The sequence below is a fragment of the Brienomyrus brachyistius genome, chromosome 16, assembly GCF_023856365.1.
Source record: "Brienomyrus brachyistius isolate T26 chromosome 16, BBRACH_0.4, whole genome shotgun sequence".
NCBI classification, from domain to species: domain Eukaryota; kingdom Metazoa; phylum Chordata; class Actinopteri; order Osteoglossiformes; family Mormyridae; genus Brienomyrus; species Brienomyrus brachyistius.
This window is the reverse complement of record NC_064548.1, coordinates 21,217,661-21,242,011: the sequence shown is the minus strand read 5'-3', so window position 1 is coordinate 21,242,011 and position 24,351 is coordinate 21,217,661. Positions and strand designations below refer to the sequence as shown.

The following is a 24,351-nucleotide window of genomic DNA, read 5'->3' as shown; positions in this document are numbered from 1 at the left end:
TGATACATTAGTGATTTTCTGAGTGCACATTGTAGCATCGAACTAAAGACTGACAAATACATGACTTGGTTTCTGGAGCAAGCAAACAGGATAGCATGATGGGAAATGGTGCGTGCGATGTGAACGAGTAAGAAATCATAATAACTCCAGAGACAAAGAAGACAAGACAATGCTGGAGGAACTTTGTGGATGCACAGCAATGCCTTAGAAGATCCCAGAAGCAGGTGGCACCTGTGAGATGCTGTGGGTGTGAAATGTCGTGCATGTCGAATGTGTACATCACGTTTTTAGAATATGAATTAAGCAGTCTGCTGTCTGAACGTGCATTAACACGCACCTTATCTGAAGGTGTCCTCACCTCTTCTTCTGTGAAGGTGGCACATCTGGCGTACTTTATTTAAGGTCTGAGAAGAATTCTGTTTGCATTTTCCAGGACTTATTACTGGCTTTAAATGGTTAAGGCCCAAATATGGCACCTCTCACAGCAGCAGAACACATGGCAGTGAACTCAAATGCAGGGAAAATGCATTCCAGAGGTACCCTGGGACCCAGGTCACACCTCTAACACAGTAACTCACCCTGCCCACAATTGGTGCCAAGGGCGTGGGGCATTCTTGCTGGGGAGCATTCCTGGCTGTCAAAGTGTAAAAGGGTCCTAACATGTAATTAGATGGTGACCTGGTTACAGTTTTTGGTCACTACACCATTAAACCCACACTAGAAGCAGCTAAAGATCTTCACTTCTGGGTATTCCTGTTGCTACCTAGTTCCCCTTTCTCTACATCCAAGAATAATATCAGCAATATATGCAGAAATATATTGTACAGCTTGGGAAGAAAGGTGCCTTTATTCTCTGTTTCCCACATGTACCTGTATCTGCAGGGAAAATGGAGAACCGGGCACCTGAAAGCATGGACACATTTTGGCGCCAAGATGGTGAAGCAGATGGTATGGAAATATTCAGCGATGGCAGCCACATGCATGTGGCCGGCACATGTATTTTACATTAATCTTTGATCTCGCCGACAAACACCGTTGTATAAGAGGTCTTCCGCTTCAGTTACCATGGGAGTAACAGCAGGGAGTTTAACAGCAAGTGATGCTGTTTTAGGTACCGTCGCCATAAACCATGTCGAGATCCAGGAACGGGCCCAAAAACGCCGGGCCGGTTGGGGGTGGGAGGGTAACAGCACACGTGACTTCATACCTTCAGGCATTAAAAAGGAAATGGTGCAGTAAATCACCATCACCTCTGAAACTCTACCTCCGGAGACAGGGGTCACGTCTCAAAAGGTCAAGACAGAGGTCACTTATGACGAAAGCTGAAATCGGCCTGAAAACCAGACGACCGGCAGAGTACTTTTATGAGCCATTATTTGAAACAGAGTGACTGAGTTACTAGGATATATAAAAAAAAAATGTTGGAAAACTCTCCTCGGTTGGTTCTTCTGTTTTTACTCATGTCCACAAAGATGAAACACATGCAACTCTGCTTAATGAGGATAAAAGTAAGTGGCTAGACCTCATTATGATACCTTTATGACTGAATGTGATGATGGGGCCCAGAGACCGTACCCTTCTGCTACTCGTCCTGTCACAGAACACTGGAGCGACGCACCTCAAAGCTAAAGCAGGAGGTAACTCTCTAAAGGAACCCAACAGATGACTGCCGATCCTTTGAGGAGGTGAAACCACGGCATGAAACAGAGAACGGAGTCTTTGCAGCGTTCAGTCGTTTAGTTCCCTCAAACCTTCTAAGAATAACCCACTGCTAAGACGAGCAGATGGAAGTTTAGCATATGCTGTCTGTAGCGTTTTGTGTGTTGGTTGAAGTGTATAATAATTTTGCATTTTAACAGGCTCTATAGCTGTTTCATCAAACCTTATGTGTTTAACTGGTTTGACACACATTAAAATTATGCCAATGCAAACACACAAGTCTTAATTGCCTTTTATAAAAGCAGAGAGGAAATATGGATAATGAGTAGCCTTTGAATGAACCTAGACCAGGTTCCCTGTTATATGCCTGTAATTTTCTTGAGGTTGTTCTAGGTGCTTAGCATAGAAGCCCGGTGTCACGCCAAGTCACAGCCATTCAAAGCCATTCAACATCATTAGCATTTATTTTTGCAGATGCTGTTGTCCAAAGCAACGTACAAGTGAGGCAAATATCATGTGTCAGGGGGCCTCATCATGTGAATGACATCTTCAAAGTGTTTAATGTGCCTCCTAATTATTATTAGCCTCCTAATTATTATTAGAGTTTTGTAATAAATGTTCAGTCCTAAGGACTTGAATTGTGGCATAAATCAAAAAATGAATATTTGAGGTAAAGTAACATTAAACGCAGGTTAAAATAACAGTATGCACAGGCTTTATTATTAGTGCATACGTTAAGATGAATGGGCAGCCTTGAAACTATGTTGTCTGTCTGAGTGAGATTTATACAAGGCGACAATCCCCCCCCCCGCCCACCCTGTCGGGGGTGGAAATTAAGCTGCACGCCTGGAGGGGGGAAATTAAGCAGAGGGAGGTCAAGCAAATCTCAGCAGAGAGCAGCAAAACATGGTGCAGATATGTGACCCGTCGTCACGAAATGAGTCTTAAGTCGCACTAGTAGAAATACACCCATAAGACTCATTTCGTGGTGATGGGTCACATATGTGTGCAGCCTCATGTTTAAATGTGCCAGATGTGGAATAATCGGCGAATGAAGATCAGGAATGCGAGCCTATCTCCACTCGAGGAACGGAAAAAACGGCCTTGAACACTGTGACTTACAACCCCCTCCCCATAAGCTGTATTAGCATCTGTTCATAGTTGTGGAGCACCTGAGCGGCAAATCAGCTTCAAAGAGCGTTTATATCATTGTTTAGCTTTAAACTGGAGTAAAGGCAGCGCACTGCACGAGGCAGTATCCTCATCCTGGCTGTCATATCTTGTCATATAAAACCTCGACTGAATCCAATTAAATTTATAATACTGTAATACCCTACCTCATTTTAAACCTCTCTTTTCCCCATGGTTTCAAATGAATACAGCCAGAGATAAAAAAAACATTATCAAATGGAAGCAGAGGGTTTTGCCGACCGGCTAGAAGCAGTGTGTCAGTGAATCTCACGCAGAGACTTTATTTGAAATATACGGAGTACACGCCTGCTTTTGTGCCATTATTTTCCAGGATTGTTTCCACAAGGGACCTTTCCTGGGATCTGGAAATAACTACGCCCCCCACCAGCTCCCCCCACCCCTCAGTGCTGACTCTTGCTTCTCTTCTGTTTTTTCTTCATTCCATCCGGAAAATGTATGTCGTCCCGTCCTTTCTGACAGAAACTCATAGCGGCTTGCCCCGCTAAATCTCACTGGACTGGCGTGCGGATGGATTGATTGTCTGATTGATCGGCGAACCCCACCGAGCTCTTTGTAAACACACTTTGTCCTGGACTCACGGCTGGGCAGGTATCCAGAGGAACGTCGCTGTAAATCACGACCGTGTGACCCCCCCCCCCCCCCCCCCCCCCGCTGGCCCCACACCCAGATATTATCCATAGCCAGTGAGCCTGAACGGAGAGGGACTTTGTAAAACGTCCTGCTCCTCTGTGCTTGATGATGTGCACCTTCACTCCTTAAAATAGCCCTGGCGTCAGTTTTATAGCTCTCTGGGGTCATACGGCCCACCGCATGCTCTCTCTCTCCCTCTCCCCTGCTGCCCTAGCCTCCTTCTTAGCCTCCTCATTATATATGTCTAACTGATGGCCATAGCGCACCACATGTAGGCTTTGGGATGAATTCTGGGTTTGCCCATTTTCTGTCCTCCCTCTGCCTTCATGAATAACAGCATACTTTTTTCTGTGCTGGATAAACAGCACCTTTGTTACGAAAAAAAAAATATATATATTAAGGTCTAGACAAATGCTGATGGGGTCAGAGAAGAAAAAGTGAGATGCAACAGAAGGAAAATGTTCAGCTGGCCCTGTAAGTGACTAAGAGAAACAGGAAAATGACAAATTGAATGCACCCTGTGTGTTTGCAAAAGGGAACCTGAAGGGTTTTCCATCTTTGCTGATCTTTGGCCCTGAGGTGATCTACAGTCATCAAGCTGAACCGACGGCCTCTTTTTCCTGAGGTCCAAGGCCTTCAGATACAGACACAGTGGGGCTGGTGTGTTATTCTGAGACTCGGCTTGTTAAGTCTAGCTGAGAAATCACACCTCTCTCAGCTTAGTGTGCTAAAGCAGGGGGCTGGCCTCTCCCCCCCATTGTAACGAGGAAAATAAAAGAAGAGGCAGGCATATTTATTTAGAAGGAAACTGAGATGAAGGACACAGATCCATAAGCTGAAAGCAAACAAAGGCATTAGCACATACAGTATGATTTCTGTGTGGGCACACACGCCATTACAGAATTGGATGTACGTTAGGAAAAATCTCCCCAGAAGTTTCTAGAAAGAAGTGAAGGAAGCTGGAATAACGGCCACTGAAAAAGAGGATAGTTACTGGAAGTAATTTGTAGCTGCTGGGAGAAGAAAATATAAATTAAAGTTGCTCCCCGTTGGAAAAATCTAGTGGACTGTGTTAAACAATTAGTAAGCATTTCTCTAATAGAAAACTAATTAGCTTCTTAATACTTCTAAAAGTTAGTACAGGCTCCACTAAAATTTCCGCTCCTCAGCGGCGGCCATCAGAAAATGCTCCACTGCACTGCACTGCTTCCCACTTAAATTGCAAAGAAAAATGCTTTTCGAAACAACAGATGATTAAAAAATGTAACCCAAAAAAAATACAGGTCCTCTGTCCAAAATAATGAGGACCAAAGCTTGTTGTACACCTCTTCCTCAATGAAAATTATTTCATTATGTAAATCTGTTATATACACAGCATTCTCACAAGCTTGAGAAGTTTAGCTATCTGCCTGCTAACCGTGAAAACGCCAGCTGGTCAGGGACGTGTTTACCCTTTGACTTCTGTATCTGCTGACGTGGCGAGTTAGCGGTTAGCATGCTGAGTATAAAGGGAATATCTTACAGTATCCTCTTTGATAAAATATAGCTAACGTGCGAGCCGAAGGATCAGCTGTGATTTATTATATGTATTAAACTCTCTTTCCGGGGGGTTAGGACTAAGCATAAAAATATCAAAATGATTCATTTGTCTTTCCCTTTTCCCGCAGTATCTCTAGGTGTCAGCAACTAACTTTACACGCTCACTATGTTTTAACAAGATCTGACAGGATTTTGAAGTCTGTTTGTAGTAACCTATATGTATTCATTAGTCAGTTACCACTCGATAAATATGACATTTCCCTGGTCTCTGTGTCTGCATAATTCCATGTTACAATATGAAGATATACTGCCTTCTGTGTAAATAGATTTCCTTACAGGGGCTGCATATATTCAGTCAGGAACATCATGTGACTCAGGAATGGCTGTGTTCTGATCAAAAGCCAATTCAAGGCCAACATAAAATGTTATTTAAAAAGTGTCATGGGGGGGAGGCACGTCTGTATGTGTCTCTGTTGAAATTAGAGCATTTTACTGTACGTACTTCCAGCAGCAGTTCTGGGGGGGGGGATTGGGTAGTGCCCCCATGACAACATTCATGCCCCCCCCACCAGCACCCCCAGTGAGTTATAATTTAGATGTATACATGTGGGACTGGGAACAGGTGGAACTCAAACATAAGCAGATTTTCTTGATGGACTCTTAAAATGGGTGTACCGAGTGGTTCAGTCGCCGAAATTGCTCAGTTAATGACAGGCAGTCTAAATAAGACATCACGTGAGTTACATATTTGTAAAAAAGTGCAAAATGTAGCTGCTACGCACCGCATAAATAACTTAGTTCTTCTCAAAATTTTTCTCAAAAAGCTTCTTAATGATGGCATTGTGGCGTAAGTAATTATTAGAGGACATTAAGGTCAAATGCATCGGACCCCCCTAACAGAACAACTGGCCCCAATCTGGCCCCCTCAGTTGGAATGGTCTAGAATCACCACTGCATACTTCTTTAATTCCGAGCACATAGCGTACTTTTCAACTATGACTGCAATAGGCAACTCCTAAGAATTATGTCTGCAGTATATTGTCTGCTGTAATGAAGGACCAAGGGCTTAGTAAACCCTTACATGTTTACTCTGAATTAATTCATTATGGCAGCCTGGAAAGCGCCTGCACCAAGCAAACCGGCTTCTTTCCGAAGGTCCGGCTTCCCCACAGCTTTGTGTGTTGGGCTTCTGTCAGCTGTCTGATATATCCGCCGCACTCAAAAATGTCAGTTCCCCTCTTGTCCAGGAATCATGCTGGCAAGATTCTGATTATTGCTCTGCACCTGTAAACTGTGAGCTGGTGGCAACCAAAGAGCCAGTGCGACTGCTGGGCTGTGTACCATGCTGCATGTTGGGTGCGTGGTCGCCCGTGATCAGCAGCACAGGATTACATGTGCTAATAACCACCAGCAGCTTGGAAAGGGCAGCAAAGTTTTCCTTGGCTGAGGAGCCTGTGGCAGTTTGCAGGCAAGCAAAAGACCCTTTCCTGAATAAATATGACGCTTCACGATGCCTTTACAGCAGTGTTCCCCAATCCAGTCCTCGGGGACGCACAGACAGTCCACATTATTGCTGGGAGGGAGCAAAAATGTGGACTGGATGGCAGGGAGCTGCCAGGGAGCAAAAATGTGGACCGTCTGGCAGGGAGCTCAGAAGAAGCAAAAACGTGGTCTGTCTGGCAGGGAGCAAAAATGTGGACCATAGAGCACGGAGCTGGGAGGGAGCAAAATGTGGACAATCTGGCAGGGAGCTTGGAGGGAGCAAAAATTTGGACCATCTGGAAGGGAGCTCAGAGGGAGCAAAAATGTGGACTGACCCGAGGAATTGTTTGGAATACACTGCTTTTAAAGCTGCAGTATGGCTTATTATTCCTTTGTTTGTAAGTTGGATGAGGGCAACTGAACAACAGACACATACCTGTTGGGATAACAAAGCCTGTCTGCTGGATGGGTCAAGGTCAACCTCGCGCTGAAGTGGCCCAGTAACATGATGACCCAATCAGAGCTTAGAGAGGAACCTATTCTGACAGGTTCCACAGCATGAGGCCATGGAGGTCAGGGAGTGAGACTGGCAGGGCCTCAGCCCTCTGCGCAATAACAGTGTGCCTGAATGAACCAGCAGCTACCGGTCCACACAGCACAGACCAGCACAAAGCTCAATAAAGGATGTCGTAGGGGAAGTAGGTGACAGGCGGTTTTCAATTGGCTGATGATGGCGGAGGTGTGAACATAACTACTATCAAAGGAAATGTCACTGTGACAGCAGTACACTGTCATGTTTTTACAGAACACCTCGCTGAGGTGAGATCAATGGCACATTTGTGCAAATGGATCAGGAATTAATCTGACCTTTTCACAGAAGCAGAGGTCATCCAGACAGTCGCACAGCGGCAGATACTGTGTCACACTGTGCCAGAAAGCAACTTAAAATGCTATTTGTGTCATTCTTAATTGATGCACATGCAGAACACAATTAGGTTAATGACTCAAGTCAAATAACAGCCTAACAGCAAAGCTTGTGCGAATTCTGCAGGGGTGATTATGAAATTATACATCTGTAATTTATGTTTACTCATCGATCTGACACTTTTATCCAAAGTGCCTTGCAGCAGTAGAAAATGTTACATTCACATGCATTTCCTAGGATTTAAACCTACGACCTTTGCATTGTTAGCACGAGGCTGCATTAGATGAACCACAGGAGCACTCAGTTATAGAGCTAGGCATAGATTTTGGTAAGCAACTCCTTTGTCTTTTGGTGCCTTGCACAATTCAAATATTGCAAGCATGTCAAGCCTTAGGAGATATTATGGGTAAGCGGAAGACACACGACACACGGTCCAGAAGCGAGACAGAAAGGGCTAATGCAAGGTGCCTGTTTTTAGCGCCCTGTTTATGAAACAAACCCAAACCTGTTATGTGCATGTCAGGCAGAATTGTGAGAAGGGGACCATCGCAGCGGGTAGCGCTGTAGCCTCACACCTCCAGGGCTGTGGGTTTGCTTGCTGTCCCCGGCTCTATGCTTCTGAAGCCTGGGTAGGTTTTATCATAGATGCCGAGCGTGTCCTCCCACAATCGCAAACCATGCTGTGTTGGTGGGATTGGCATCTCAAATTCGCCTGAGTTTGTGCCCTCTGGTGACGCGGCGTCCTGTCCGGAGCGTGCCCTGAGCTTCCTGGGATAGGTTCCAAGCCCCAGTGAGCCAGAATTAGATAAATGCTTATGGAAAATAGATGGTAGGAATGGTGAGAATCAGTCTGGTTGGAATGTCCAACCGAATGGCACAACATATGGTTGTAGAATGAAAGACGACCTTTACGGGGTGTGTAGGGTATACTGTATATACGCAAACTTAAAGGGCCATTTTGGGGAGAATGAAATGGAGTGACGTACTGAGGGATGATGTAAACTGTTGCATGGGGTCAGAATATGAAGAAGGAATAGAACGATGTTTCATACCTTCAGCGGTGAATGAAAAGACTTTCATAGAAATAAAAGAACTGAAGAATGAATCAGAATTTTTAAACAGTGCTGTCATCGTGCACTCGGCTGGTGCACTGTGCCCTGCTCTAGTATGTGTCCCTCCACAGAACCTAAATATTTAATTTTTATTAAAATAAATGAGATTTGTTTTGCTCTGTCCTACTTCACGATTGGGGACATCTGTGGACCATCTGTAGTCCCAGACATCAGTCTCCCAGCAGAAGGAAATTCAGATATGTTTGTAGGATCCAGTCTATTACATCAACCTCCTTCCCAGTGCCCAGCATCCAGCAAGCAGACCTTGACCGTCACAACCAGACCATGGATGCCAAGCCCACATTTGGTTTCCACTATCGGCATGAACACTGGCTTCTCCAAATGTGCTTCTTCTTGCTTGCTTCATACCCCTGGTGCATTACTCAACAGACAGTGAGTCCCGTTTTAGTTCATTTCCAATTATTAACATAAATCAAGGTTCCCCTCTATAAAGTCACATGTACAGTCTTTTATGCCGTCTTGTACAGTAATATACGCATTATACTGCATAAACATTTAGTTTTAAGATTTGTTCCATTACTATTAAGTCATTTGACTTAATACTAGTTACTAGTCATTTTACAATACTAGTAAATAAAAATACATACTTACAATAAAATTTTGAAATGTGCTATAAAAATATCTTGCCTCTGTCTCACAAAGTATTTACTAAACAGTTTGTAAAAGTAAATTATATGTCATTTCTGAGTACACTTACTATATTTTATATTTGCGAGTGAATTACAAGCTATTTTGTAAATGCCAGAAGCAAGATACGATTGTAATGCATTTCTAAATTTCTTTGTGAATGGATCTTTTTTTATCTATTTATGTACTATCAAATGATTAGTAACAATGTATAAGTTAAGGAACAGACCCCAAACTAAAGTGTTATCAAAATTTATGGAAAAATGTAGAACTATAAGCAGTGATCCATCTGTTTATTCATGCTACTGTAGTATCACATATAAAAGTAATTACAAATAAAAATAAAAGTGTTCACAAGGTCAGTAATATCTCTCCAAGCAGTGATTCTGAATAAAAAACTATTAGCAGAATCTGACTTTAAATTCATGCTTTAAAGCATAAAATTCGACAAAAATCACTTGCTTAAGATTATCTATTGAATGGTAAAGACCTTGTAGGGGCCATTTGCACACATTAGCGGTCAGTGAAGTAGAGGGTCCCTCGAATGGCTGCCCCTTTGCCATATTTTTACGCCAGTAATAACGCTCTATGTAACTATCCACAGAAAAGAGGATGTGGAGTGATCAATGTTAATTAGGTAAACTTCATAATGGGCTATTTTCATCGGGCATTTCCACAGAAGTGTTGATAAAGGTCACGCAATTATACCTCCCCCCAGTCCAATAACAGCCTTCCAGAGTCATCAGTCGTCAGTGAAATAATGACGCCATACATGGTCCAGGAACAATAAAATTGGACACGGAGTGCGCAGTGGTGCCATAATGATGGGGGGGGGGGTGAAAGATCAACAGAGGAGAATTCTCCAAGCGCAGCAGTACGCTGGAAAGCTGCCTAATTACAGCGCCACCCGACGTGTCCTCAAGAAGAGACAAAAGCAAGAATGGCTAAACCTCTGTCGTTCGATAAAAATATGTCCATCCCAATGGATGCTCGCTTCGCTGCGACGCTGCTGTAACTGTCGATGCCACAGACACGTCATCCTGCCGTCCAGCTACCGACCCAGCTACCGTTACGATGCCTGCAGACCTGCAAAAACATAAATGTTTTTTTGATGATTAAATGGGCTACAGGCTGTGAGAAAACGAAGGCGGCGTTTAATTATTCATGTAAATGGATGTTAGCACAAGCCTCATGCCGTAAGAACTGCCTTGTTTGGAGGTGGCAGCGAAATTAATAAAAGAACATTGTGGATAGATGTTCTGCACCATTTGTTGCTCCAAAAAGGAGGAGCCTTCCCTAGACCCAAGCCAGCTTCAACGGGAAAAATGCAGCCATTATCTTAAAATACTATTACTTACTGCTGCTGCTGATAAAAAGAATAACACAATGCACATTTCTCCTGTGTAGTTCTCATTTATATTTCCTATTTATAATCATGAATTACCTAATGAAAGTATTTAGGAAGCATTGGCTATGCTATCAGCGGGCAATTCACCTAAAGAAAATGTGGGCGGAGTTAATGCAAATCGCCACATAAGATGCGTTAGACACGCCCCCTTTTTGAAACCCCCGTTGGGGATGCTTGTGCATCAAAGCCAAGCCATTTCTCCCCCACGGTTCCTGATCATGAGGGCTGCCACACGTACCACATCAACCCTGATCCCAGTCCGTTAGAACGTTGAAAAACTCAGACTCAGAGGAAGGAAAATAACAGGATGAAGGAAAGATGGATGAGGATTTGAACTCTGACATCCTGTACCAGTTTATCCTGTACAGCCAGGTACCCTCCACATAACCCCTGATTTTGAGAGTTTCTACTTTGTGGCTGCATGTTTATCTCATGAGCTCTCTGTCTAACTTCTGCCCATTCTTGTCAGTCGTTTTTTTTTCTAGCTGTTCTCTTTTTTCTTTCTTAACCCCAGAAGGAGGGAAACTCCATGCCTTCCCAGAGGCGTGTTCCTACCACAAGGCCTGCTGCTGTATTCTCACGGGAGGTGCTTCTGCCTTTTCAAAGGTTTTAGGGTTTTTTTTTATGTATCCTGCTCAGATTTCGTGTATCGTTCGTAATGAAAGTGAAAACAAGCTACTTAAAAAAACACTGAAGCTGTATTAAAAATGATGGAAAGCAGTTCCTGTTCACCATGTTCACCTGCCACTGGCAGGTAGAGAGAGTGGGCAATTACTGATGATTGTGGCACGAGAGCCCAGATGGTCAGCTTTCGAACCAGCTACTGCATCTGCTTTTTTCGACCGAAAGTCTTTGTGTGATGAGACATTTTCCTTGATTTTATACAAGCTCACTGTGGGTAAAATCATTTTAGAGTTTTTTTAAATCTCGAAATTCTTCTCAAATTTTCATGCATTTATTTATTTATTTACTTACTTGTTTGTTTATGTATAATTTTTTTTTTTTAGAATCCCAACACTTATGTAGCAAAATGAACTGTATCATTATAGATAGCAGCTACGTCGATGTTTGGCTCAGAAATCTTCTCTCCTTCTGAGGGCCAGAGCTGCACCTCAGGTGCACATTTCCATAGCTTGGGGCAACCACAGCAAGTCCTGATATTTACAGGAAATGCTCGTATCAGACATAAGTGGAGCTTTTAAATAAATTTTTAACTAATGGTGTCTGGTATTGATCATGCAATGAAACATAACAGATTGCATGTTCATCGCTGGACACAAATGGACCTTGACGTTGAACATATGTGTGGTTTGCTGCTTTAACATCTGAACCTTACTTATAACTTTCATATATATACTCAAGGTCTTTCACATGTCTTTCACACTCATTTTACTCCTGGAAATCATGACATGGGCAAGATCAGGGTAAGTCATCATATGCTGTCATGCAAAAATACCTGCCAGAAAGATATGGAGAATAACAGAGTGGCTTCTCAAATGAATAGACAGTGATATTTAATGTGTGTCAAACTGGGGGCAAAACAGCCAGCTGAAGGTCAAGTTGCTTATTGGGGAATCAAGTCCCAGGAACCCAATGAGAGACAGCCAGGCATTATTCAGAACATTCCAGCCATACAGTGTTTGTCAAATGATTCTCATACACTCTACCTAAGATAAAGGAATTGCTTTTTTTCATACTGCCTGCGAATGTTGGTTTTAGAAATGCAGTATGAATGATGGATAAGCTGTCAATCAGGGACAGTAGCTTAGGAAGATATTTCTCTCTATTTGGTTGCAGTAGGTTAAAGAGCACATCTGCAATCTCCAGTCCGGAAAGTGTAGACTGAGGCACAGTCCCAAGCGTTTAATGTCCAACCCAGGGACTCTTTCTAAAGGTGATGATGCACAGGGTAACTTCTTCAGTAATGTCGCCGGGCAACTGGCAACTAGGTGAGACAAAAGGCAACTCATCCGGATCTGGATGATTGCCAAAGGTTGCCCACTGCTGATCAAAACATTTTTAATAGAAATTTGTTTCCCAATATCAATTGGAAACTGGCAGAGCAACGTCTGTCAGCACCAATGCGCAAAAATCTGCCCCGTGTATCGTCCACCTAAGGATCTGTGTGAAGCTACATCAGTTTCAAAAGGAATCAATTGATGAATGAGGAGCTTAGAGGAGCCACAGACATTAGGCTAGATTACTTCTCAATTAAGAGGAGCATTTCCTGTCACATGCCCAGACTGCCATCACAGCCGTGTACATATGGTCAACACCATTATCAGCAGATCGGCTAAGGAATCACATCGGCTGAGAAGAAATGATGAATTGAGATGACTTCCCATGAGACACCATATGCCTACAGCAACAATCTCAATCTGAGGCCTGAGAAAAGAGATTTATTGTGAGATAAAATAAATAAATAAAAAAAATAAAAAAATCATGTCTTAATTCCGGGACAGGATGGATACCTGCAGGCTTGTCATTTTTTATGACGCTTTTCCCCTTAGGACTTCCGCAGGTATCTGCTGGTGGGATTACCGTCAGTGAACGGAAATTTTGCTACAGCAAAGACAAATGACTCAACTTGGCCTTATAACCGGTTTTCCTTATAAAGTCTAATTCAGTGACCTCAGAGAACATTTGTACTGAAGCTGAAAGCAACTGATCTTCCTGTAATCCTGGTTAAGGTGGCGAGCAAAGCCATGGGGCCTAGGATCTTGTCATTAACATGCAAAATGTTTTATATTTAAATTCACAAAGAGTGAGACACTCATCCAGATTGTCTAATACTGTGTCATTTTAACCCAAACAGGTGGTAACATATGTAGAGAATTACTTAAAAGCGTTTAAAAGCAGTGTTAATCACAGAAGGGTCCAAGGAGAAGATGCCTGCTGTCTCTGTTTATTTTATGACATATTTGCTTTAATTTCTTAAAAAATTCTGCAATATTATAATCAGGCCTGTTTTCAGCAAAATAAGGTAAAACTCACTGTGCCACTTTGATGTCAGTCACAAAACAAACCCTAGTTCATTACCCCCCTCCTGTCTCATCATAGACCCTCTATCCGAACGTCTGTCTGGGTCCTGTCATTGACCCCACTCTGCTGAAACATACTCAGTCACACCACTGCCCTAGTTCAGTCACACTGCCTGATCTCGGGGGTGCTTGAGAGCATTATACACTCCTGTGAGGAATGTGCTAAGATAATGGCGCCCGCCTGGTGCTTGTTGCACTGATTGGAGTCCAGATGATGTAAAGAGCTAGCTGACAAAAAACGGAGAGATCAGGGGGAGGCGGAAGGTAAGAAGCCGTCCTGATTAGCTTTCTGCCATTTCATTTCTTGTTTCTACCTTCAACTGAGCTTATTTTTTTTTTATATATATTTTAGTACAATTTGACTTTTAGAGTTAATTTATAATTAGGTGAGACACAGTCCAACATAGTTTGTTTTTTTCCTGTTTATATATCAGGAAAACACTGAAATTAAATGATACAAATTATAATGGCTGATGAGTAACGGTAACTACCACTTTGATAAAACTGTAAAACTGTTTTCAGTAAATGTTATAATAATTGGAAAATCACATTTGGTTATACCTGATTGCCTGAAAAATAAATGAACTATGTTGTTAGCTATATCTGAACAATTGTGAAATCTCTCATATTAACTTGACAGGCAAAAGCTTGGCATATGCCTGATATGTTGTGGATGATGACTGACTGCCTCACAGTAAGTAAAACCTATAAAATATTCCAGGAAGGCAGCCAAAGTCCAAATCATTCACGTCAGTATTTTTTTCCCTTCCTTTCTGAAGTAAATCTTCTAAGTAGTTCTGCTGTGTGTGTGGAAAGCATCGGAATGCCCATATGCGAACCTTACAGAACTCCCACATGGACAGAGAAGTACATTATAGGTGACGTGTAACGCATCACATTTTCCCACTTAAAGGAATAAGTATGCTAATCTATTTGTTTCATATTATTCGTATGCAGTACCAGCAAGGTTTTTCGATTACTGTCCATTTCATGGTCTCAGCCTAAGTGGTTGATTTATTTTTTTTTCTTCATAGGAGAACTTCTGCTCAAATTCGGTGACGTCTTTCAGTTGATTTTTGACATTCGGGCAGTGATGAAGATACTATTCTAACAAGTCACTTAAGGAAAAGTAGAAATAAACAGTCAAAAAGTACTGTAGTAAAGGTTCAAGTACCCCATTCTCCTTTAAGTAAACAAGTACTTACTTCTAAATATAAAGTATTAAAGTAAAAGTACTTGAACATTTAGTCCCTGATGCAACTTTATAACATGGCATTAGATGTGTCTACTGTATGTATATTTCGTTAAATACTAAAGGTCAGGGATCATCAAGTTAATATCATATTCCCTTGTCTTAATTGAAATTACTAACCAGCCACAATGATTAATGGTCATAAGTACATCTCAGCTGAGCCTAACCTCTCAGCCACACAGTTCAACAGTAGTTGCAGATCTGATGTATGTGTGTAAGGCTGTGCGATATGACAATATGTATCCTCCGATGATGGAAAAACACCTTATTTCATACTTTATAATTTATTTTGTCGTGTCACATTTCACACTCGTATATCCAGCATGGGGCTGCGGTGCGGCATGATGCGGGCAGCAAAAATGAGGTGACGATCCATTTGCAGCTCCAAGACGAAAGGGTTTATTAACGAAGTAGAACACAAAGGGGAAAACGCAGAAAGAAAAGTACCAGAAGGGATCAAAAGCAAATGGGGGGGAAAACAAAAATAAGGAATAAACTAAAGCATGGAATTAGCAGTACGTGAGAACATGAGCAGCAGGACTAGGCCGCACAGCATAACAATCACTCTGGACACAGACATACCACCAAAGAACCCAACCAGAAGAGGTACTTAAATACACAGCCAACAAGATAACGCAGGACAGCTGAGAATCATAACCAATTAACCAATCACAAGCACTCAGGGCAAACAAGGAACAGGTGCGGCAAATTACAATTAAACAGCACCGGAGACTAGGGGAAAATGAACGAACACAAAGGGTTTATTAAAACAAGGAAAAGTGAGTAAACAGGGGACAAGAAGTAAGGGAGCCGGAACTAACGGAAATCCTTAAACGCCGAAACAGGAAAGCAATGATGCCCAATAAAGATAAGGAATACCAAACAAAACAGAAGATCCTTGTTCCTAAGCAGCTTCGAACCTTCATCTCACAGGCTTTCAACCAGAGCCACACACAGCCCACTGAACTAAGGGGCAGTCCTGGGAACAGGGGTAGCACATGGGGGCTGAAGGACGGCCAGCAACACCCAATCTGCGGCTGCATGCACACTAGGTTTTGTGTACCTGTACATGGCACAATCAAACATGAATTAGTAACTTTTATTTGTTGAGTAAATAATTCAAACTGCAATAAAGAGTGTGTAAGGACAGCGTGGTGGTTAGCACTGTTAAGTTTGCATGTTCTCATGCCATCATGCGGTTTCCCCCACAGTCCAAAGGTTTGCTGGTGTATGTTATAGTTGCCAAATTACCCGTAGGTGTGCGCGTGCGCCCTGTGAGGGGCTGGTGCCACGTCCTGGGTTGTTCCCTGCCTTTTGCCCACAGGCTTCAGAATCCCCTGCAACCCTGAATAGAACAAGCAGTTTCAGAAAACGGAGTGATGGGTGTTTTCCCATGTGGTAATTTTATATAAACCATTTATTTGTGTGATATAGTGATATGTATTGTTATCGGAGTATGAGATTTTGGCCATAATGCAAAGCTCTGTATGTGTGCGTGTTAGGAAATTAAATTTAGCAGCTAATAGCCACAGGATGCAGATTTTAATGCTTTTGTCATGACGTTGTCAACAAGTTATTCACAATTCACCAGTAAGTTAGCCTGATCACAAACATCAATGAATCTAAAGTTGTTGTATGTTGTACTGTATAGCAGTCAATCATCTCGTGTTTATAAAAATTTCGCAGGGCTGACAGGATTCAGAAGATCTGAAGTCTGCTCCCCTCTTTAAGCCAATGGGCTTTACTTTGACGACACAAACTCCGAATTCTCAGTATTATCTGTCCAATCACTACCGTTTCCCGTCGTCATCCGATTAAAGCAAAAGAAATAACAGCAATGTGATTGCAAAATGTAAAGCAACACTAAGTAGAAATATAGTAGAATATAAGAATAATAAAGGGTTAGTGCTTTTTCCTCCCCCTCTGAGCCTGGAGTTTGAGTCTCCTGTGTGGAATCTGTATGTTCTCTCCATGTCATCGGGGGGGTGTTTCATCTGCGTACTCTGGTTAGCCTCCTCCCCCCCTCCCAATCCTGGGTTGTTCCCTGCCTTGTGCCCATAGCCTCTGGACCTCCTGTGACTCCGAACAGCAGAAGAGGTTTCAGAAAATGAGTAGATGTCTTCCCGCCCCCCAACGGCACCTCCTACCCCCACCCCTTGCAGGTCAAGTTTATTTAATTTTATTTTCTATATAGCGCCAGATCACATCGGAAGTCATTTAAGGTTACATTTCCTATAGAACAGGTCTATACATTGTCCTTTTATTAAACAAACTAAATAACTTTATATTATTTATCTTATTTACACAACAGCTTGTCATTTAAGTCTCTACACGGTCGCGCATTTACAATTCCCCTCTGCTCCCTGTATCGTGCATGGCGGAGCTCCGCCCCGCTGCGCGCACACAGACACGCGCACGCGCACACAGACACGCGCGCGCGCACACAGACACGCGCACGCGCACACAGACACGCGCACGCGCACACAGACACGCGCACACGCACACAGACACGTGCGCGCGCACAGGTGAGCACACTTCCACCAGCGGACAGGGAGCACGCGTAAGAAAATATGTCGCATCAAGCACCTGATGGTCCCGGTCAGCAGTGCAAACTGTGAGAGGTTATTCTCAACCATAAACAGGGTAGTAAATATGTTTCACAATGGGATTTTCTGCTTTAAACTATCACTAGTTTAAGCTATCAGTTATCACTTTTAAAGTCTAGCACTTAATGTATTTGCAGGTCAAGACAAATATCCGCAATAGGCTGCAAAGAGGCCATCTTGCAGCCTGCATGCGGATCTCAATGAATGGGCCAGACATCTCTGACCTCCCATATCTAGAGGCTCTAGAAATGTTTTTCCAAAAGCCAAGAAAGATACACTGCAGTGACAAAAGCGGCACACTTTGTGGATAACTGTCATAAAAAGAAATATTCTGATGTTTAATTCAGTTGTTATACTGACTGCTGTCATTAAAAGAGACACATGAAGACCATGAATCCTATCAGTGTCCATCTGCCCCCCCCCCCATAAAAGCTGTAAACCTAAGTGAAACACTGCCATTTATTCACTGAAATTGCAGAAAATGTTTGATATCGTGATATGTGTTGCTATCGAGATATGAGATTATGGTCATATCACAAAGCCCTATATGTGTGTTTTAGTAAATAAAACATACCAGCTAATGACTATATCATGCAGGTTTCAATACTTTTTTGTCATGTGTGAGAGTGCCCTGCGATGAGTTGGCGCCCCATCCTGGGTTATGCCCTGCCTTGTACCCATATCCTCTGGGAAAAGCTTCTGATCTCCTATAACCCCGAACATGACAAGTGCTTTCAGAAAATGGTATGATGGATTGATTGGTGAGAAAGGAACACTTCTGGTGAGAGATATAGGGTATCAGAGTAACAAGAACCAGCCAATCCTGAGTGTGTTGATATGTGTGAATGACCAATCAGCCACTTTCTGAAATACTGCCTCAAACCTCATACTTTCCTTAACAAAATATAATGATGAATCCGGTAATAATTGTAGATATTATGTCTTCATATGGATCAAACAATCACATACAGTATAATGTCTCGCATGCATCATGTTATACTATATATTTACTGAGGCTAGTCATTCTATATAATATAGTAGCTTTAAAGAATGTTATTGAATAAGTGTTCCTGTTTACTGTCCTCCATTAAACAATGAGTAATAGAATATAAAGCAAATTATGATTGGCTGATGGGAATGGTCATTGATCACGGGTCAACACCATGGCCAATTCGGGTGAACATTTTCATCAAAATTCCATTTTGGCCACAGACTCCTCTTAGCAGAAACGGTCGGACCTTCCAGAAATAAAAAGCTTAAAACACCCAAAGAACTTGACAAACATGCCAAAACATGTTGTAGTTTAAATCCTGACAGTTGTGAGATTCTAATCAAACACAAACTAATTTCCAAAAGGCTTGCTTACACAGAAACTAGAATTGTGAACAAAATTGCACTCATAGACATGCTAATGTGGGTTTCTCTTGGTATTCTAAGCATTTGTGAATCGTGTGAATATGCATGGGTGGAATATGATGATGTCATGGAAAGCATATTTACTGGGGTAATTTTTCTGTTTTTGGGTATTTCAGCTTGTTTTTAGGTTACAGGTCTATGAGGGATATCAATCTTTGGACCCTTATGGAGATACAAACGTCAAGATCATCACACTTTGTGCGGTGAGTGTTATTCATATAAACAAACAGGAAGTGCAGCCCCTAGCGGCCGTAGTGAAATGCTAATAAATGTTATGGATACATTTAAGTGGCTTTATGCCTGGATACATTTTTTTTATGGTTGGTAACTCATGCATTGATATAATTAAGTCATTTTCAGGCATATTTCTGTATTTTTTACAGTTTTTTTTTCCTGAAATTTTTGAAGTCTGGAAACTCGCAGTCGAACAGCAGATCAAGGGGACAGAGCAGGGGAGGAAGCTGCAAATGTAACTCACATAGTTGTCATTAGTGAAAACATTTTGCCATGGATACTGCATGGATAAGTTGTTTTTGTCCACATGCAGAGGGGTTGGCGATTGCTGTGAGACTTACGAGTGCAGGCACACGGATGGATTGGCGATGTTCACACCCTATAAGCATCTCTGGCCTTCATAAAGTGCTTCTAAAGGCTGATGTAGAGCCAACCTGTCCCGTTAAGGTCAGGACAGGGGGGGGACAAGCAGAAGAGTGGGGGAGTGGATGGTGTTGGGGAATACGATTGGTAGCTTTCACTTCCTGTTTTTGTTTTTTTTAAAGGGCTAGGTCTCCTTATTTTATGAATGATGGTTTATTGCCCACTCTATCCAGCTGCATCTGAAATGGCTGCCTCGTGCCACACATAACCACAGAAGAGTATGCAGTTTACAAATGTTATATTAATACTCATGCTTGGTCTTCGAATTAACAACTGTTTAGATAAGCATTCCATCTTCTGTAATCATATTGATTTTTCGTGTTTTCCCAGATCAATTTGAGGGTGAAATATATGCTGTAAATATATAATTTACTTGCTGCTGGTTAATCAACTATAAATGTTTCTTGGAAATGTAAGTACAGTGCACTTCCCATAATGGCTAATAGCCCTAATAAAAGTAATGCAGTTAATTTAAAACCTGATATTTTCGACGGCCTTTCACACGCTCGACGTTGCTCCTGCAGAACACGAACAGATGGACACCTGCCCTGGGAACGGGCAGCACAAAAACTGCCCCCCCATTTGAAGGCACTCTTTTTACGTCCATGGCTAAACCTTGTAGGAGGAGCGGTTACCACGGCAACCCTGACATCACTCCAGAGAAAGGTGCCGCAAAATAATGGATGCGGTGATACAGAGTGGACCTGGCAGAGGTGTGCTGAGATAACTAGAGAGTCGTGGTCAGGATCCACGCTCTTAAATCTCGTCTAAAGCTGCGACTTGACTGCACGCACGTGATTTAATATAATTCTGGCACTGAATTTCTGATTGCAAATAGAGCTGTATGACATCCATGTTTTTTTTCATAAGCTAGCATATTTTTTCCCTTTTTAGTTGCCTGAACCTTGGGAATCTCCATCTGGCACTTTTTTCCTTATCATTTGACTTTCATTGACACAAAACTGTTCAACCTTAAACAAATTGATTCTTTGGGGAGTCTATCTAAAAACATGGCTGGGATGACTTCAAGAAGGATGACTGTGTGAAAAGCGGGATTACCTATCTGCTGAAGTGATTGGAGGGAAGCACATGCTTGCAATCCTTTTTTGAGGGTTATCTTAAAGGTGTGGGGGGTGCACCGGAAAGCCAAATTGTCATTTAGAAGCAGAGTAACATAGAGATATGCTTTCTGAATGTACCAACATATCTGCTACATTGAAAAAGATCAAAGTAATTCCCTTACATTTAAACTGTTGAAATATATCTGGAAATTGGACTTTCTTTTTCAAATTAAACTATTGATATTGTGAAATGTATCTACATTTTAAGATATAAAACATTTCACGATAACTATAATTCCAATGAAATTCCACTGGAATTATAAAGACATACAATTTGTTTCTTAAAACTGCCCATTAAAATGCTAGAAATCTTTTTATTAGTCTTACGCCAAGTAAAATGTTATCAAATGAGTTACAGAATGTCTTTTTATACTTAAAGATATGGTAATTATGTGGACAATGTAGCGGAAACACTTAACAGTATATTAATATCCAATAAAGTACAGGGACCCATCAGAATGGATCCAGGCCTTTTCAGATCCAAGGGTGTAGATTTAGGAATGGATGGTTGGGATGTGTGATTATCAAAGCTGTGGGACCATTGTGTGTTCAGGAGGGCGGGGGGTTCAAGGTTGACTTCGTCCTCACCAGTCCTGAAACCAAACCTACACCTTGCTCAGAACACTTCCATGTGGGTCTGGACCAGGAGAAAAACTTTTGAGGAAGGGAGGAAGTCACCATCGACTTTATACTTCAGAACATCCCATAAACATTTAGTGATGTTTATATCTAATGACTGACGAGGCCACGCAAGGTCATGTGGCTTCATCCAGCTATTTAATAAGCCACTAGCTACCATACATTTTACCTATTTTTATAAAAATGGTTTCATCTTCCTTGGCTGCTACAATGTAGAGCAATTTTCTGGACTAACGATGCCCATGAGATGGGCATTTAAGGAGACGGTGTAACAGATGACTCATCAGGTCACACAATCTTGGCAAAGGTTTTTGCTCCGCATTGCAGGTTATGCATGTTTGTTCATGGGTCTTAGATACATTCGTCAGCACTGTCAGAAATCCCAGCTTTGTGTAGCTCACAATGTACACTGTTGGGTGAGACTGGGTCCCAAAGGTGCTGATTCAGCTCTCTGGTTATTTGTTGAGAACCCTGTCCCATTAAGTGTCCAGCTCTCCCAGTTAGTGAGCTTTGAATTGTGGCCAAGACTTCCCTCTGTTTATCCAGTCTGAGCAGGTTTGGCACATACTGGCATCATTTTGTACCCCTGCACCCCTTCACACGTCAAGTCAGTTTGCAGCTCTTGGGACTGTGATGCACCTACGGCTCAGGCTGGTCTCCTTGGAAGCCTCATGTTGCTTTAGAAACTCAAATATCAAATTACTGATTGTTAGACCTTCACAGCTGACACACACTGCTGCCATTTAACTTAATATGACTCACATTAAGTGTGTTTGTACTTTTAAAATCTCTTTTTATATGCTCCACATGTAAATTACTTAGAGACACTTCTATATTATAATGTGTATGTTTAATTCATTTATAATGTTCATTTATAATTTATGCATAAATATTAATTGCAATTTCTGATAACCAGCTCCATACAACTGCTTTTTATAAGTGACATAAAACAGTGTTATTTTGTCCAGGACGCCCCCTTGGCTGTCTGGGACAGACTCTAGGCTTCCCCATAATTTATTATTTGCCCATTTTAAAGAGCCATGTGCTAAAAATTTATCCAGAGCACATTAGGGTAATTGTTATAGTATTAATACTAATTACCATCAACTTGGTCAATGCACTTGGGCTGCCTCTTTTTCTTCTGTAATTATAGGCATCCTATAGGCTAATCATTAGATTAATTACCAGTTAGCAAAGCAGCCCAGATGAGCTTTTATGCTAATCGACATTAGTGTCATGTCTTTGCTATGGGAAGAGTTATGCTTTCTGACACGGCCTATCATTAAAGCGCAGCCTTGCGATCCACTCTGGACAGTCTTATAATGGACAGTTCTTCTCAGAACCAGGACAGGAACAGAACTGCCAAATGTACAATGGCTGTAATGATTTTCACCTTCATTGCAAAGAACGTTTGCCGGCGATATAGCATCACTATTAAAAAAAAAAATCTTTCTGACGGTTTGTCCCCTTTTATCCCGGTACTGGCTTTACAGGGGTTTCTCAGAAACGCCCACCAAAGACCTTTGGTTCTCCTGTCAGCACAACACCTCCTCTACACGAGGCACTTCCAGTATGTTGCATGCCTTCGTCGTCGGGGTCTCCTACTGCTCACACGCAAATGGGATCCCGACCGAACCTCTCTCGGCTCTAGCTCAGCTCGTGGCTCCATTAGGAAACACGATTCTATCCCCAGTAAAAGCATCTGTTTCCCGGCGTTATTTTGAGCTGCGGAGATGTGTTTACGGTGGTTTATTATGTTTAGAAAATGGGGAGGGCTATGAATCATGTCAGCTTGATTAAAACAAATTACGGTTAATAAAATCAGTCACTTCGATAGATTTGAAATGCAGATGACCTCAGAGCAGGTTTAATGCCGAGTGCATCTTTAACCCTGCTGTAACCACTCCCCCCCCCCACCCCCAGGCTGTGGCACACCCTAAGATCGGACGCCTTTCATTGTGGAGCTGAGCTCTTCCTTCTCCTAACTCCAGAGCTGCTGTGGGCTTATTTAAATTAAAATCTGTGTTAAAGGGATGAGGCGAGGCTTTAAAGGGCAGTGTCTGAGGGTAAGCATCCTCAGGAGGTACTGTCACATTGTTGTTGACATTCATAATCCTTCAGATAAAAGCTGGAAACAATCGGAGATGATGAAAGACCGTGTGGGCAGATGCAGCTTTTTCCGAGCGCTTCATCGGAGCCTACAGCTCGCTCTTCCATGTGCTCGCCAGCACGGAGGGATGCTGCGACGTGTCATTTTCCACCAAAGGAGATACAACACGACACCAACACGACAATGTACCACGAGCCCCGTGCACAGATGCAAGTGCACGTGCAACATTTATGATCCTCTGTAGTAGTTTAACATGGGCATCACAGCCTTCATACAGTAGATGTTCACTCTCGACACTCTCGACTCAGATTTGACCTTCAGAGGCTTTCCAAAAAATGAAGTGAGACCTTCTGCTGTAAGCCTTCAGCATGGTTGAAGTCTTTTGCCCATGATTACCTTCATTTCAACCCATACCCCTCCCTAGACCCACCTGATGACAATGCTTCCATCAGCATTGACTAAATGGTGCCTTTTCTGCATCTCACCCATGTTTGATGTGCTTTGTTTAAACCAGGGGTAGGCAACCCAGATCCTGGAGTGCAGGAATCTAGCAGTTTTTCCATCCAACCTGCTCTCTGATGCAGCACAACTCATCTCAGGCAGACAGTAACTCATCAGATAGGATATAAAACCTGCTGTTTTAAACTCAAAGTACCAGCTGGGCACCATCTGACCAAAAACTGTAGATATTTACTCCATCCTTACCCCCTTGCTAAAGTTTACTTAGTGGTTTCGATATCGTTAATAGATGCACCTTTTCTCAGCTCTGGGTCTTGACAGTGCGTGCAAAACTGTCATTAAGTCAAATTCACAAAATAGTTCACTGTAGAGAAGCTTTGCCCAGTGAAGTCAGACCATGCCTCTGCCTTGCGGTCAGGTTCGTTCAGCAGGAGC

The 24,351-nt window shown here is 42.4% G+C and overlaps 1 long non-coding RNA gene across 1 annotated transcript; it reads left to right on the top strand.

Moving 5' to 3' along the window:
• The first annotated feature begins 14,294 nt into the window (after positions 1-14,294).
• On the top strand, positions 14,295-14,826 carry LOC125709498 (uncharacterized). Its single transcript, XR_007382735.1, has 3 exons — positions 14,295-14,350; positions 14,436-14,534; positions 14,691-14,826. It is a non-coding gene; the product is annotated as an uncharacterized LOC125709498 (long non-coding RNA).
• Positions 14,827-24,351: the final 9,525 nt, after the last annotated feature.